Genomic DNA, 16196 nt, shown 5'->3' on the forward strand with positions numbered 1-16196 from the left:
TCTTGTGTCTGAGAAGTCCTTTAAATACACCCTTTGGGATAAAGATGAGTTCATTTGTTTAGGTCTCATGATCTTACAACTGCATAATCAGTAGAAGGTCTTAATAACTCCGATGAAGTGAGCTGTAGCTCACGAAAGCTTATGCTCAAATAAATTGGTTAGTCTCTAAGGTGCCACAAGTACTCCTTTTCTTTTTGCGAATACAGACTAACACGGCTGTTACTCTGAAATCTATTTTTAATATTGCGGATGCGTGGTACACATTTTCATGTTTAATGTTTGGAAGGATTTGAATTAAATATGAAGTGTATTTTTCCCCATGACTATAAAGCCAAATTCTGTTCACTGGTGTAAGTCTAAAGTACTTCCATTAGATGGGAGCAGAATCTAACCAATAATCTTTACACTTAACAACAGTCTCACTGGTCTTATATATCTGGGGTATTGTTTGTCCAATAATGCTAACAGGTTTCATGGGGTCAACAGCTTGAAGAAAACATATAAGGACTAGCCATATCTCTGCTTTTCATGACAACATGGTTAGCTGAAATGTATATGATACAGGAAACCCAAGAGATCTTTGTGCTTTCATTCTAAAAATATCCAAGTTCTAAATCTCCTTACAAATGTGGCTCACACGCTCAGTGACTTTCCAATGTCATGGAAGCCATAACTGCTCTCAGCTACTCTCAACTGAGTGAAAATATCCCATTCAACTGAAATAGTTTCAAGAAATTAACAAATTTACCCAAAAAAACAATGAGGAGTCCGGTGGCACCTTAAAGACTAACATATTTATTTGGGCATAAGCTTTTGTGGGTAAAAAAACCACTTCTGCAGGTGCATGGAGAAGAAGTGGGTTTTTTACCCATTAAAGCTTATGCCCAAATAAATCTGTAAGTCTTTAAGGTGCCACCGGACTCCTCATTGTTTTTGTGGATACTAGCAGAATAACACTGCTACCCCTCTGATACAAATTTATCAAGTTTCCTGAGTCTATTTTGGGTCTATGGTGAAAATGCTATCATTTGGATGGGAATCCCCAGTTGACTGGCTGCCCTTGCAAATTCCCACATCTATTGGGGAAAAGCAGCCAACCAGAACCGCTCTAGTGTGCTGAGAGGGAAAGCCCTTGGAGCAGCCTGTGCTGCCTCCCCTCCCTCTTGCATATACCGAGCTGGAGCACACCTGCAGGCTCAGCCCTTAAAACACTGCACCAGCGAGAGAGCAGCTGCTCTTGCCAGCCCAGACTCTCCTGTCTACTCAACTCCCCATCCTATCTGGAGGATGAAAAGTCTCCTCTCCTGCTGTCTCCCACCAGGACTGGAGGAGGTGGGTGGACTTCTTCCTCTTCTACCTTCCTTGATAGCATCTTTTCATTTTATTTATGCTTTCTTCTTTTTGCCTGTTAGTTTGGGGTTAGCATCACCTACAAGACATGCAGAGTGGGTGATAAGAATAGGAGTGCAATGTCCAACACTTATGGAAAGTTACACCACAGCTCCTCGCCAGTCCTGCTACCTGTTTTGTGTTAAAGACAGCAAATAGCACAGTTAGTGGCAGACCTCTGCTGTGTCTCTGTAAAGCTCATCCGTGTTCACAACCCTGTCATGGGAAAGCAGCAGCTGGGTGACCAAGTTGGTATCGTAAAGGATTTATGAAGAAATTGCCTTGAGACTTTTTTCAAGTGTAAATATCAGTCTTTTTTTATTACTGTAAAAGAAAAGAGCATAAACAGAATCACTACTTGAGCAACAGAAAAACAATAAAATAAACACTTATAAAATGTAGTTTAGGGCCTATTGAGATAACTTCTCCCTATTCAACAATCAAGACAGGACCATGCAAAGATGAGTCAATCACATTCTACAAAGGAAGAGTACTTCCCAGAATTCCCTATTGTAGAGGACCAATTAAAACAAAAATATATGTCCTGGGATGTTTTTTTGCAGGAACCACCACATTAACTCCTTATGTCAGGTCTCTCCATAGAGATATTTCCTCTAGAGAGGAAGAAATCTGTCAAAAAACTCCCCAAAGACAAGTTTTCAGTGAATAGTTATGCTTTCAACAAATGAAAAGCACAAGCAAAGGTGAAACTAAATTGAATTTCAGTTGAATTTTCAAACTTTACAGAATGATATTGAAAAAGTATTCAGAGAAAAACCACAAAGGTAGCATAGAAAAAGATAAGGTTTTAAACTAGAAAGTTGATTCAGGTCAAAAATTACCAAACTAACAGCCTTGCAATCTACAATAAATTAATAATAATGAGGGAAATAATCTTTATTCCATGCTTTGTTTTTCTCAGGATAAAAATAAAGTCTTGTGGAATGGAAGTTTCAGACAAAAGTTGGTGCATAACCCATTGCTACCCGAGCGGATAAGTTCAGACTTCCCCTACCAGGCTGAGATAAGAAATTCCCTTGCACTCTCACTGCTGGGCCTCCTAGGCTTTCATGATGGTGTACCAAGAATGCCTAGCAACATCTAGTCCCAGTAAAAACCTCTGGAAGAACCAATGTCAGTGATTTCACTTCAGCCCAGATACTAGGGTCCCTTCGTTCTCCTCCTGAGGGAATTCCAACTCACATGTCACTGAAATTGTGTCCACACTCCCCCCAGCAAGGCTCATCCCCTTGGATGAGAATTCTGGTCAATTTGTAGGCATGTAAGAAGTGTGGAGCCAATTATTCACCTCTTCCCCCTCTGTGGTCATTTACATTTGTGCAAAGTGAATGCTAGGCAGTTGAGAATCAGGCTTTGTATGGGGATTAGGGCCTCCCTTCTATTCTGCCCCACTGAGCAAATACTGCATAAAAAAAAATCAAATTATTAATTCAGATTCTGAAATGAATTTGTTCCAGCAAGGCTTGCCCCTCCTTTTCATTTGTTTTCTGTGGGCATTCATGAGATTCAGTTTTACTAGCTCAAACACTGACATAGAACAAATTCTAATCTCGCTCACCTAAACCCCATTAGACTATACCCACTTAGATTTCAAATTCTCTTTCTGCAGTCATTCGCTCCTGTAGTCTAATTATAAGAGTTACTCATCCAGTCTGGGAACTGAAGCAGTACCATGTGATTTATGTGACCAATCACAAGTAAGCAAACACAACTTAGGCAGCAAACCATTGAACAAATGAGTAGAGTCATGGTGTAAATGAAATTTTTGGGAAAAACCTATCTAATTTTTGATTAATGAACAAACTGCAGAACATCATAACAGGCTATGAAGTGAGTTGACCCCTGTTATGTGTCAGGGGTATTAACCTTCATAACCCCGACTCATGTCATGTTTCTGGCACCAAGAAATGAAGATTGATCTCTTACCAGCAACTCCAAAGTGTCACAGCTTTATGACAATCGTGATTTGTATGTGGACATTCTGTGAAGAGAAAAAGAGAGGAAATATTAAAAATTATTCACTCAGTTCTTGTTTCTACATTCACCTGTCTAGGTTAAAGTATGGGGTTAAATTTCCCTTAAATATCACCTTAGTGCCTCTAAGCTTCTTACCCTGAATAACATTTTGAGATACAGGCTGTCAAGTAAATAGTGATTCTTTTCTGATATATTAAACCAGACCTAGATATTTTTAGCCTGAAACCTATCAGTTCTACACATAATAATGTATATTAAAAATCTCATATATAGAATTAGATTCACCCCTGCTGGCACATCTCCAGTATTGCCAGCCCCAAATGTTCAAAAAGCATGAGTCAGGCTGACCAAAAATCACAAGATTGGCTTTAAAATCATGAGATTATGCAAAAATAATAGATCTGGTGTTCTTTTTCTTTGCCTTCTGCTTTTTTAGCACTTTAGGGTGCACTGGGGTCTCATTTTGAAGCTTTTCCCACAGCCACGAGGACAAGAAACTTCCTTGAAGAATGAAGGCTGAAATCATCACATATCCACTTGACTCTAGGAGCTGGGGCTTTAAGAAAAATAATTATCATGAGACTCACAACAAAATCATGAGAGTTGGCAACACTGCCTGCCACATCCTGCATCTGTATGCTTCAGGGGCAATTCACTCAGAGTAAGGGCAATATCTGCCCTCCCTCTGAGCTTCTGGCAGGAAATGGCAGCTTTCACTTGCAAGTGAGGTTCTACAGTAAAGGCTGCTCAGGTGATGAAGTGAACCAACACATTCTCCAGCCACCACATCCACGTCCCTTGTAAGACTAGAAGTCAAAACTGACATATTAGCCAAGTTTGTACTGTAATATCCTCAGAACCAAATTTTGCTCCCAGATATGCAACTCCCATTGTGTTTCATAATAAATGTGCAGCACAATATCGGAGCACAAAATCTGGCCCCTACAACTAAAATCTGCTTTCGGTTATAGCTACTCAATCACAGTTATTTCCATGGATTTGCATGGGGTCATACAGGAGGAGCAAAAATGTGGTCCTGCCCTTGCTCCTCTAAATTCTCTTTCACCATTTTGTGGTTTTGTAGTGGTGTGTGGGGGGGAGCGGAAGAGGGATCTTTTTAATCTTTTTTTCCCTTGACCATTAGTTTCCTTTCAATTTTATTTGACAAGCCCTCCTCCATCCTTTAATGTATTGTTATTTACCTCCTCTTTATACATTTCTGTTCATGTCTAGTGTTTTTGAGATCATCTTCAAAATGTTAGAAACAGTGATGGGAAAACCTCTGCAGGTTTGGATTCATTTTAGATAAGCAACCAAACATTACCCTATTTATAAAAACTTTGGCGGTGTCTCTCACACCTCCCCCTACCGACCCCCGGCCCCAAGCATTCTACCCTCTCTCATCACTCAGCTGCCCTCTTCCGCACACAAGTCTAGTGATATTTTCTTCCACCACACAATCCTCTTGTTCCCCAGCAGGATTCTGAAGCCTGCGACCTTCTCCCTTCAACATCACCATGAGAAAACAGGAAAGCCTCCAGCTTTCTAAGAGCTTATTGGGATGGCTAGCTGCTCTGCTCCTTGCTTCTGTTTGTTTCTTCTGGTCTGCAAATGGAGATTGAAGAGTACCAAAAAATATTAAAGGATCAGAAGCAACAGCTGTAATGTGACCAAGCCGAGCATTTCTGCTCTACACTAGAGCATGGAATGCATTGAAGTAATGGAATCCTTGACTCAGACATAAGCTGCTTTCCCACCAGAAGACCTCAGGGGAGGACTGGAGCAGAAAGGCCAGCCCATATAGAAGTACGGAGAGACTGCCTGCATATCATGGAGTAGACTGTAGGCTGCTGGGTATGTGTCTAGGACATTTTCCCACTACAGGCAGAGGACATGATGAGTGAGCCTAAAGGAATGGTCGTACAGTCTCATTCTCCTTTGGAAGGGAAGAAAGCTGGACTAGTCTGTTAAAAAACATTTGCATGCCTCAGAGGTTTGATTTTCATTCAGTGTCAGGTCTGGGAAAAGGTTTGATGGTTGTGAGGTGATATAGGGTGGAAGTGGAGAGTTCCTTCCCCTTGCCCCTCCCCCTCTCCCTTCCCACCTCCCTTCCCCCCTGCTTAGGAAGCACAGAAGAAAAAGCAGTTCTGAACAGTCTGAAACCATGCGGCCTTTGACATTCTCCTGCAATTAAAGATAGGTGTTCATTTTAATTGCATTGCTCCAATTCAACTGTTTTATCTTGCTAGGTTTTGCAAGCACTTATTTTCTTTCCTTTAGAGCAACTTGAAATCTAGTAACAAAGGTAAAAGGAGAAAACAATTAGTCTGCAATTCTTGAGAGACAATTATCATTGTCCACTTTGGGATGTGATACATCACTACCCCCTCACTCACAAGCCTAGCTGCCAGAGCACATTTGTCATTTCTCAGAGCTTAGATGCACTTAAAATAAATGAACTATACAGGCAAAGGGTTAAAAATAAGCTATCAGATCTTCAGTTGCTTACCAAGTTCTCTGGAGTCTTTAGGTACTTGATGATGGTTTAGATATTTACAGAAGAAATACATGCTTTAAGGTCAGCCCGAAGAGGTAGAGAGCAAACAGTAGCTGCACTAGTTCACCTCTGCCTTCCGGCAAAGGGAGGAGCCAGTGGGCAGGGCAATTTCATTCCAATCTACCTTCTCCCTTCCCTCACTATATAGGGAAGGAGCCAAATATTGTTTTCATGACCACTGCCTTCTCTGAGGGAGGGAGCCAGCAGCATTTTCACTGCCCCCCACCATCTGCCAGCTGAGAAACATAGCCAAAAGGAGTTACATCACATATATGAACACCTTGGCAAAAATCCCACCACTGGAAAAGCATTGCACTGTGTCTAAGATTAAGGAGATGGAGACTATTGCATCAAGCTATCCACTTCAGTTTACAGTGACTTTTTTGCAGCCCCATCTTATACTACTTATCATCATCATCTTTTAAGTGACATAAGTGTACTCAGCACTGTGCAAGACACATACAAACAAAAAACTTCTGCCCTAAAGAGCTTACAATTTAAGAAATGGATCCAAAAGAACAAGATACGCTGGGAAGCTGTAAGAGGGAGTAGGTTGAAAGGATATTCATTTCTCTCTTTGTAATATGTTAAAATGACACTGACAACTTAAAAATCACATTTCTGTCTATACTTACTTTACCTACCGTTAGTCTACTAAGTAACACATAAGGTTACTGTCACTGAAAGAGATCAGAGAAAACAATTTTCCATTTTGTCAGTTTGCTCATTTTGTGCATTTGACAGCACTTTGGGTGAAATTCATCCCTTATGCCAGGGGTCAGCACAAGACCTGTGCACTATGGCTTAAACTGATGCACAGGCTTGGTGCTGGCCCTTGGCACAGAGGGGAACATCAGCCAAGTGCTGTCAAATAATGACAGCCACAAAAACATGGCTCTGTCTTTGGTCATAGCTGTCCACTGTGAATCTGAGAGCGTGTTTGCCCTACAAACACAGAGGACTTTCTCTTTTCACTCAGCCACTTGAAATTCTGACTGGGAAGGCCCAGTTTCTATCAATCACTCATCCTTACTCTGAGCAGCACCTTATTCCACAAGCAGTCAGACCAACATCTATGGGACCTCAGGTACAGTAGGTTATTGTTATGCAACCTCACAGTCTCCTTATTGGCAAGTTAGAACATCCAGGCAGAGTCCCCACTCCTGCTACTGGTGTCGCTGGTATCAACAACTGCTTCCTCTCTCTCACCATCGCAGAAATTATATACCTCAACTTCTCGAAGTTACTTCCTGAGGCAGAAGTTCTTCCTCTCTGGGAGAAGCCACACCCAATAAGGGCTTCCTGTGCCAAGAGACACCCACTCATCCAGACAGCACAGTAACTCTGTTACAGTGTTACTCAGCATGAATAAAGGTAGTAGAATTTGGCATTAAATTAGTGGCATTAAAAATAAATCCCAAGTGGAAGTAGTCTGGCAGCCTAATGCAGAAGCTGCAAGTACAGCATTGCCAGCTCTTGTGATTTTGGTATTTTCCTGAGAGCCCCAGCTCCTGGGGATAAGGGATTATATAGGTCATACTGTCTGAAGTGGCTCACAACTGTGAGTGCCTCCCTCAGGGCAGACTGTTGAAAACAGGGCAGGCACCCCAAACTGGTGATGTGTTCTGTAACGAGATTTCACCAAGCCAGTACCAAATGTGAACTCTTGGACCACTATACCAGTCTTACCATGCGGTCACAGACAGTCCTCATAGACTCTCCAGTCTATCTTGCCACCTAGACAAACTGGACTTAGTGATAAATGGTCACTTATATAAAAAATCACACCACGATCAGGTTGCTTCAGTCCCAAGAGACCAGTCATTTATCCCCAATCAATCGGTGTCCTAGATCTTACATCACAGACAATGCCTGTAGCCAATCCTGTAATAAACAATCTAACAGTTTATTAACTAGGAAAAAGGAATAAGAGTTATTGACAGGTTAAAGCAAGCAAACATATACACACAAATAAATTACCATCTAAATCCTAAGAGTGACAGAGTTGTAGTGACCTGTCCATTCAAAGTGCTCTCAGGGCAGCCCGAGGAGGCAGCTCCTGTGAATTGCTGGCCCTTCAGAGTTCAAACAGCCAAACAGCTGGAAAATTTTCCTGTGGCTTAGTCTTATTTTCTTCATTCAGCTCCCAAGTCCACAGAACAAGCTCTTGCTTGTATATAGCATTTCCCAGGTGTGATAGGGCCATTAACCAAGTCTTTAAATTGCAATGGTCCTTGATGACATCTGATTTTGATAATCCTTCTGGATGAACAGGGGATTGAGGGGGTATGATTCCCATGCCTGAGTTCATAAGTTCAGAGCAAACATTTTCAAAGTTATAAAGCAAAACTTACATATTTCCTGGCTTATAGCATGGAATACAGACATTGTGAGATTAATGCATACAGCAGCTTACAAGCATTTCCTAGAGTCAAAACACTAAATACGTTCTTATTAGACTAATACCCATTTTGAGCAAAACTAACATACAGGTGACCTGGTTTAGTTTCCAGCTATGAGGCTGTCAGTTCTTAGCTAATGCCTGCAACCTGGGCAAGCGCTGGCATCTGGCCTGTCAGCATTACAACACAACAATCTCCGCTTTCATTTTTAAAAAAAAAGTAATTTTCTCCAACTCTTGTGGTTGCAAATAAAAGCTTGAAAACATGACCCGGGTGCACCCTAAAATCTCAAGAACCAGTGGGCAAATAAAAAGATTCAAAAATTATTTTTTAAAATCAAGATTTTTAAGCCAGTCTCAATGATTTTGGCAGGGCCGGGAGGCTGACTCAATTTTTGAACGTGTGAAGCTGAGATGAGTTTTTAAAGGTATTAAGTGCCTAGTGGAATTTTCAAAAGCACCTCTGTGCCCAAGGGTGCCTAAGGAGTTAAGCTCCCAGCTGCTTTTGAAAATCCCATTAAGCTCCATCTGCATCTTTAAGCACCTCAGTACCTTTAAAAGGTGCCAGGGAGGGAATAACACCATGCAGTGCTGTCCAGCTATGAAAGTGACATTGTTGGACTCCAAGGGTGAAGGTGTCCTCCTCAGTCAATGACTTAGTTACCACTGTGCAGGGACTTGGAAAGTGAAGGGACAGAGGATAACAAGAGAAATTAGGAGATCCCACAGGAGTCCCCACCCACTGAAAAAGAACATTTAAATGTGAACATCCAGTGGGAATTTTTTTAAGTAAATCAAGAATAACCTGATTGTCAGTTTATCATATAGTAAATCTTTCCCCATTGGACTCATATCCCTTGCAAAGTGACTCAAATCTGGATGAAAAAAAAGGTTTGAAGCCAGCTTAATTGTTTAGCACATAGGGTACATTTCTGGTGTGGTGTGTCACCTTCTAAGGCAATGAAAGTGCACCCCAGAGTGTCATGAGTTGTAGCATGACCTAGGTAGGAAAATATGTTTGGGACCATTGCCACTCATAGATTCATAGTTGGATGTCACAACAACCTTTATCACGTTCTGAAAGCTCCAATAAAACAAGCATGCAAAGCTAAGGCTGTCGTTTCTGCCTATTGATTTATTGACATCAGTTGCTCTCCCTTTCGCAAACTCTATAAATATGAAGCAAATGGCAGCCCAAAAAACCCCCAAAAAACAAAAAACCCTGCAAATCAGGCTCTCGTATAACATTTTCACATTTACTGCTACTTGACACTTACTTAGAATAAACACAGTCACCAGTTTAGGATAAAATATATACTTAGCTGAACAGTGAAACTGGGGAAATGAAAGCAGAAAAAAAGGAATATACAATTCTCGCTATCCAAACAGATTCCCAACCCTAGTTGTTTACCAAGAATATTTTTAGGCTTGGCAGAATTTGATTTTTCTCCGTAGTTTAGAGGGATAATATCAACATTTATTTTTAAACATTTTTTTATTTGTATGAATTTAAATGTTCACAGTTGCACAAAATTATGTGTTTAAAGCTTTTTCATTTTTTATTGATTCAAATTTTCACAATCGCAGGAACTTATGGGGGGACAGGAAATTATTTAATGACAGTAGACGTGATTCAAAAAGATAGAGATTTATAATCATTAAAAGACAAATTGTCAACAACACATGTCAAAATATACAAAGTAAATATGCTTAAATCAAACTCTAGTAAGTTCTCAAGCAGCATTTTTTTTACTTTGCCGATCTGTAAATTTCTGTTACTGATGAGAATATATACTGATAAAAATCTAATCCTTCCAAGACTATATAGTTTGCTGTTTTCCTCTGTCTAACTTTACTGCTCCTAGGACAAGGCAGCTTCAGTGTGTCTGCACCAAGTTAAAAAAAAAGTAGGGGAGGAAAAATGCCAGGGAGGGTCCATGACGGGGTGTACCAACCCCACACTGGGGCAACGAGGCAGACCAATCACCATGGGCCCAACAGGCCATGCCCCCACTGCTCATGCTTCCAGTGGAAGGGGCAGATAAAAGGAGCAAGTCCTGCTCAGTCTGGTCTGACTGAGGAGGAGGAAGGATGTGTATTGCAAGCTCCTTCAGAGATGCCTGAACCGTGGACCCAGACTATGCTGTGGACAACCAGATGACTGCAGAGATTGACAGGGACACTGAACTGCTGCCAGCCAAGGAGATGCCTGAAATGTACCTCGCGGTAGGAAGTGACCCAGGGAATGTAGTGGAAGTTAGTGCTTAAACCCTTAACGAGGAATCCCTGGGCTACATTGGGCCCTGAGTCAGAATCCGGTGGAGCAGGGTGGGTCCAAGTTCTCCTACTCCACCCCATTTGCCATTAGATGTGGCTACTGTTTGCCTGCCCCAGCCAGAAGGCACAGAGGTCCTAGACCGTCTGTTTACTCTGCCCTGCCAGGGGGCTACAAACTGACTGTTTGTTTGGACTTGTCCAGAGGGTTAGAACCCCCATTACTGTTTGCCTGCCCCAGCCAGGAGGCTCAGGGTCCATATACTGCTTGGTTGTTCAGCCCCACCTAGGGACTATAGACTGACTGTTTGTTCTGCCCTGCCCGGAAGGACAGAAAACCTAATTGTTACTATCTGCCCTGGCCAGGAGACTCAGAGGGTACGGACTGCTTGTCCTACACAGCCTGGGGGCAGTGGGTTGATATTTGTTCGACCCCACCAGGGGTCCTGAGACAACACTGTTGCAAGTATTTGATCCCACACCACAGGGAGTCCAGACGACTGTGTAATGGGGTGTACCAACCCCACCCTGGGCCAACAGGGGTGGCCCAACTCGACAAACAGCTCCCCATGTCACAGGGACCTTGACTCATTCTAGGACCTATGCCTTATTCTTTTATAGCTCACAAATCAAGACAGTCCTGCTTCTGATCAAAATGGAATACATTTCGTAGAACACATATGTGTATCCACTGTTCCTACCAGACAATTTTCGTAGCACTGCCATAAGCTACTGAGGGTCTTTTTACCTTCCTGTAATCACTGCTGACATTTGCTTCAACAACAAAAAGAGTACTGAGATAGCTGGGGGTGGCTGTGTTCTTGTTTTGAAGTTCAGCAGAGGAAGGAGAGAATTTATTCTTACTAGATTCCTAGTCTCAGGTGGCACTCTTTGTTTTATTGTATTGTTTTTCTGACAAGTTACTTTGAATAAGCAGAGCTGCTGTTACTGCTGTTTAGGGTGGCACATGCTGCATCCTCAACTTACAAGCTTCTTAGACTCCTTTGATGTTCCTTGTGGTTGTTTCTCAGTTTCCCTTTCCTTCTGAGACATCACTGGTCCTTGTTTCATTATGTCGAGTCACGCAGGAGACGGAGGGATGGGCTTGCGAGGCAATGACGAAACGGGTACTGAGTCTGCACAGTCTGTAGTAGTTTATTATTGCTGCCAGTGAAAAAGAAATCTAACCTTGGCAGGCTCAGCCTGCTGTGAATCAATATTTTACAGGTAGTGTACTTTGAAGAGATGACACAAAGACAGACTTTGGCAGGGGAAGGGGAGGGAAGAGAGTGAGAAAGAGAAGAATTTATCCTGACATGCTTTGACAGACTTTTCCAGCAAAAATGAGGGAAAACAAGCAACAATTGCTGCTGCTGCTTTATCACAAGAGAGGACTGAATCCTTTACAAATGGTATTATTCCCCTTTTGCTTTCTCCACAATTGCTCCACCACAAAGGGGAAAAACCAGCCATGATTCAACTCAGCACACCCAAAAACTGTTCTTTGGAATTACTACCGAGTAAGGGAACAGAGTAACACCCTCACAATGGGATACATTAGAGTCAAAGCCTCTGTGCAGCAGAGGAAATGATAGGGAGGGGTAAGACATATTTGATGCCCCAAGCTTTTCTTCCTACCATTTTAGGGCTCTTTGCAGAGCTTGATTTTTATTTGTTGACTTATTTTGGTGTGGTTGGATGAGCCATTCTTCATTAATTATCAGTGTACAACTGACCAGTTTCCAAATACACCATACGGTTCTAAGGCATCTAGTTACTCAGCACTGGCTGCCAGTTTACTTCCATGTGAAATTCAAGGCATCAGTTACAATATACAAAGCTCTGGCTATCTCAGAAACCATCTCTGCTTGCCTGCCTCATCTCTACATCTGCATTTAGCCTGGATACTTTGGCTGCTGCTCCAAAGGGTGAAGATTGCAGAAATCAGGGACATTTTCATTTGCAGGCCCTCAAACTCCAGAATTCCCTGCCATCACAAGTAAGTTTGGCCCAAATCCACAAAGGGACTTAGACATTGCAACACTCAGCATCACAACGCCTAACTTCTTGTGGTTTAGAAAATCACAGGGCAATATTGCAATCCACAAAGCCTGAATTAGGTGGCTAGGCTCCCCATACAATCAATGGGAAGAGATAGGGACCTCAGAATGTGACCCACAAAAGCCACCATTTTAGGTGGGGAGCCACCTAAGCTAGTCAGTGCAAGATGCCAAAGACAGGAGTGTGTCCTAAACGCCTCCAATCTCACAGAGGCAGGTGCCTAAGTCCAGGCTGCAGGGAGCCGCGTATCTTTGCTCGTGATCCACAACCAGGAACCCATCTCCCAGAGTCAGGCAGATTTGGTGCCTAAGTCGTTTCTTGTGAGGATAAATGAGATGCTGGCCTTGTGCCACATACAAAATGGCAGGGAGCAGGGGAAGGTTGTGGTGGTACAACTTTCAGCGCACTAGTTACAGCACTCACCTGGGGATGTGAGACACCCAGGTTCAATTCCCCCCACCTCTGGGGGTGGGGGAAGGTGGAAAGATGAGACCTCAGTTCAAATCCCAGACAAGTGCTCTAACCACTGAACTATGGGATATTCTGTTGTGGACGCTCTCCGTCTCTCCTGGGCAAGCTGTTCCACTGTGTATACACAGTTAAATAGTCACTGGAGCAGGGGGACTGGACCCTGGGTCTCCTACCTCCCAGGCAGGTACCAGGCGAGAGTCATTCTCTCTCGCTCTCTCTTTGGCTCAATGACTCTTTCAGTGTTTATATTCAGTGGAGCAGCTTCAACAAGAGAGAATGAGGCAGCTCCCCAGCGCAGAATAGCCCATTGCTCAGTGGTTAGAGCACACCATTGAGAAGTGGGAAGCCCTTGTTCAAATTCTCTCATCCCCATTATGCAGAGGTGAAAATCTGAACCTGGGTGAGTGCCCTAACAACTGAGCTAAAAGTTATAAGATAGGCATCAACCACCGCACCCCCACCCATATTTGATCCAATCTGAGTACACCTCTTGGATCAGGCCCTGCAGACGAGATAGGCATTTGCCCACCTATCTTCCCCCAGTCTGTGAATTGCTCTGGGGCTTAGGTAGGAGATAGGCATCTGGACACCTAGAGTGAGTCAGCAGTGCACGTGACCAGAGTCAGAAACATAGGTTCCGAGAAAAAACAGCGAGGAGGCCTTGTGGCACCTTAGAGACAAACAAATTTATTTGGGCATAAGCTTTCATGGGCTAAACCCCACTTCATCAGATGCATGGAATGAAAAATACAGTAAGCAGCATATATATTACAGCACACGGGGTGAAAGTAAAATTCAGCTCTTACCGGTATGGGTCCTACTCTCTGGCTTCCTTGTTAATTTCACGCAGGGTTATTGCTGGGAGTGGGGGAGGGAGGGTTGTGTGAGACCAAGGCAGGGGCAGAATAGAATAGCCATTTGGCTGCACAGCTTAAATCCAGAGCTAATAAAAGCCAGTGGAAGGGGAAAACTCACTGTCACATCTGGATTTAAGCTGTGCGGCCAAATGGCTGGAGGAGGAGAGGGAGAGAAACAACAAACAAATGTGACAGTGAGTTTTCCCTTTCCAAGTTTTCATTAGCTTTGAGTTTGAACTTTTTGTTCTGCAGCAAAAAGAGGTGAAAGTAAGCCAGTATTGAATGCTCCACTTCTTTGCCAGTACACTACTGCATCTTTTTTTACCGGTACTCCGGACCGGACCGGACCAGCTTACTTTCACCTCTGACAGCACATGAAAAGATGGGAGTTGTCTTACCAAGTGCGGGGGGGGGGGGGGGGCGGGGAAGGTCAGTGCTAATGAGGCCAATTCAATTAAGGTGAAAGTGGCCTATTTTCAACAGTTGATTACTTTTGTAATCAAGGTGGATGTTGCCCATTTCCAACAGTTAACAAGAAGGTGAGAGTATCAGCAGAGGGAAAATAACCTTTTTGTAGTGACCCATCAACTCCCAGTCTTTATTCAGGCCTAATTTGATGGTGTCCAGTTTGCAAATTAATTCCAGTTCTGCAGTTTCTCATTGAAGTCTGTTTTTGAAGTTTTTTTGTTGAAGAATTGCCACTTTTAAGTCTGTCCTGGGAGACTGAAGTGCTCTCCTACTGGTTTTTGAATGTTACAAAGTTCTGGATGTCTTATTTGTGTCCATTTATTCTTTTGTGTAGCAACTGTCCGATTGTCCGTTTGTCCAATGCATGGCAGAAGGGCATTGCTGGCACATGATGACATATATCACATTGGTAGATGTGCAGGTGAACAAGCTCCTGATGGTGCGGCTGATGTGATTAGGTCCTATGATGGTGTCCCTTCAATAGATATGCAGACAGAGTTGGCAACGGGGTTTGTTGCAGGGATTGGTTCCTGGGTTAGTGTTTTTGTTGTGTGGTGTGTAGTTGCTGGTGAGTATTTGCTTCAGGTTGCTTCAGGTTCCTGTAAGTGAGGACTGGCTTGTCTCTCAAGGTGTGTGAGAATGAGGGATTGTCCTTCAGGATAGATTGTAGATCCTTGATGATGCGCTGGAGAGGTTTTAGTTGGGGGCTGTAGGTGACGGCTAGTGGCGTTCTGTTACTTTCTTTGTTGGGCCTGTCCTGTAGTAGGTGACTTCTGGGTACTTTTCTGGCTCTGTCAATCTGTTTCTTCACTTCACCTGGTGGGTATTGTAGTGGTAAGAACACTTGATAGAGATCCTGTAGGTGTTTGTCTCTGTCTGAGGGATTGGAGCAAATACAGTTGTATTTTAGAGCTTGGCTATAGACAATGAATTGTGTGATGTGGTCTGGATGAAAGCTGGAGGCATGTAGGTAAATATAGCAGTCAGTACGTTTCCAGTATAGGTTGGTGTTTATGTTACCATAGCTTATTTGCACTGTAGTGTCCAGGAAGTGGATCTCTTGTGTGGACTGGTCCAGGCTGAGGTTGATGGTGGGATGGAAATTGTTGAAATCATGGTGGAATTCCTCAAGGGCCTCCTTCCCATGGGTCCAGATGATGAAGATGTCATCAATGTAATGCAAGTAGAGTAGGGGCATTAGGGGATGAAAGCTGAGGAAGCGTTGTTCTAAGTCAGCCATAAAAATGTTGGCATACTGTGGGGCCATGCAGGTACCCATAGCAGTGCCACTGATTTGAAGGTATACATTGTCCCTAAATCTGAAATAGTTGTGGGTGAGGACAAAGAAACAAAGTTCAGCCACCAAGTTTGCCATGACATTATCGGGGATACTGTTCCTGACGGCTTGTAGTCCATCTTTGTGTGGAATGTTGGTGTAGAGAGCTTCTACATCCATAGTGGCTAGGATGGTGTTTTCTGGAAAATCACCAACGGATTGTAGTTTCCTCAGGAAGTCAGTGGTGTCTCGAAGATAGCTGGGAGTGCTGGTAGCGTAGGGCCTGAGGAGAGAGTCCACATAGCCAGACAGTCCTGCTGTCAGGGTGCCAACGCCTGAGATGATGGGGTGTCCAGGATTCCCAGATTTATGGATCTTGGGTAGCAGATAGAATACGCCTGGTCGGGACTCTAGGGATGTGTCTGTGTAGATTTGCTCCTGTAC

At 43.2% G+C, this 16196-nt stretch overlaps 1 long non-coding RNA gene across 2 annotated transcripts in view; it reads right to left on the reverse strand.

Moving 5' to 3' along the window:
* Nucleotides 1–949: 949 nt before the first annotated feature.
* Nucleotides 950–16196, reverse strand: part of LOC125634347 (uncharacterized) — a 67019-nt gene continuing 51772 nt past the window's right edge. For both annotated transcript variants that reach the window (XR_012667438.1, XR_007355884.2), the window contains exons 3-4: nucleotides 3337–3391; nucleotides 950–1713 (exon numbers count right to left, since the gene is read on the reverse strand). This is a non-coding gene — a long non-coding RNA (uncharacterized LOC125634347). The remainder of the gene's footprint in view (nucleotides 1714–3336; nucleotides 3392–16196) is intronic.

The sequence above is a fragment of the Caretta caretta genome, chromosome 3 (assembly GCF_965140235.1).
Source record: "Caretta caretta isolate rCarCar2 chromosome 3, rCarCar1.hap1, whole genome shotgun sequence".
Classification (NCBI taxonomy): domain Eukaryota; kingdom Metazoa; phylum Chordata; order Testudines; family Cheloniidae; genus Caretta; species Caretta caretta.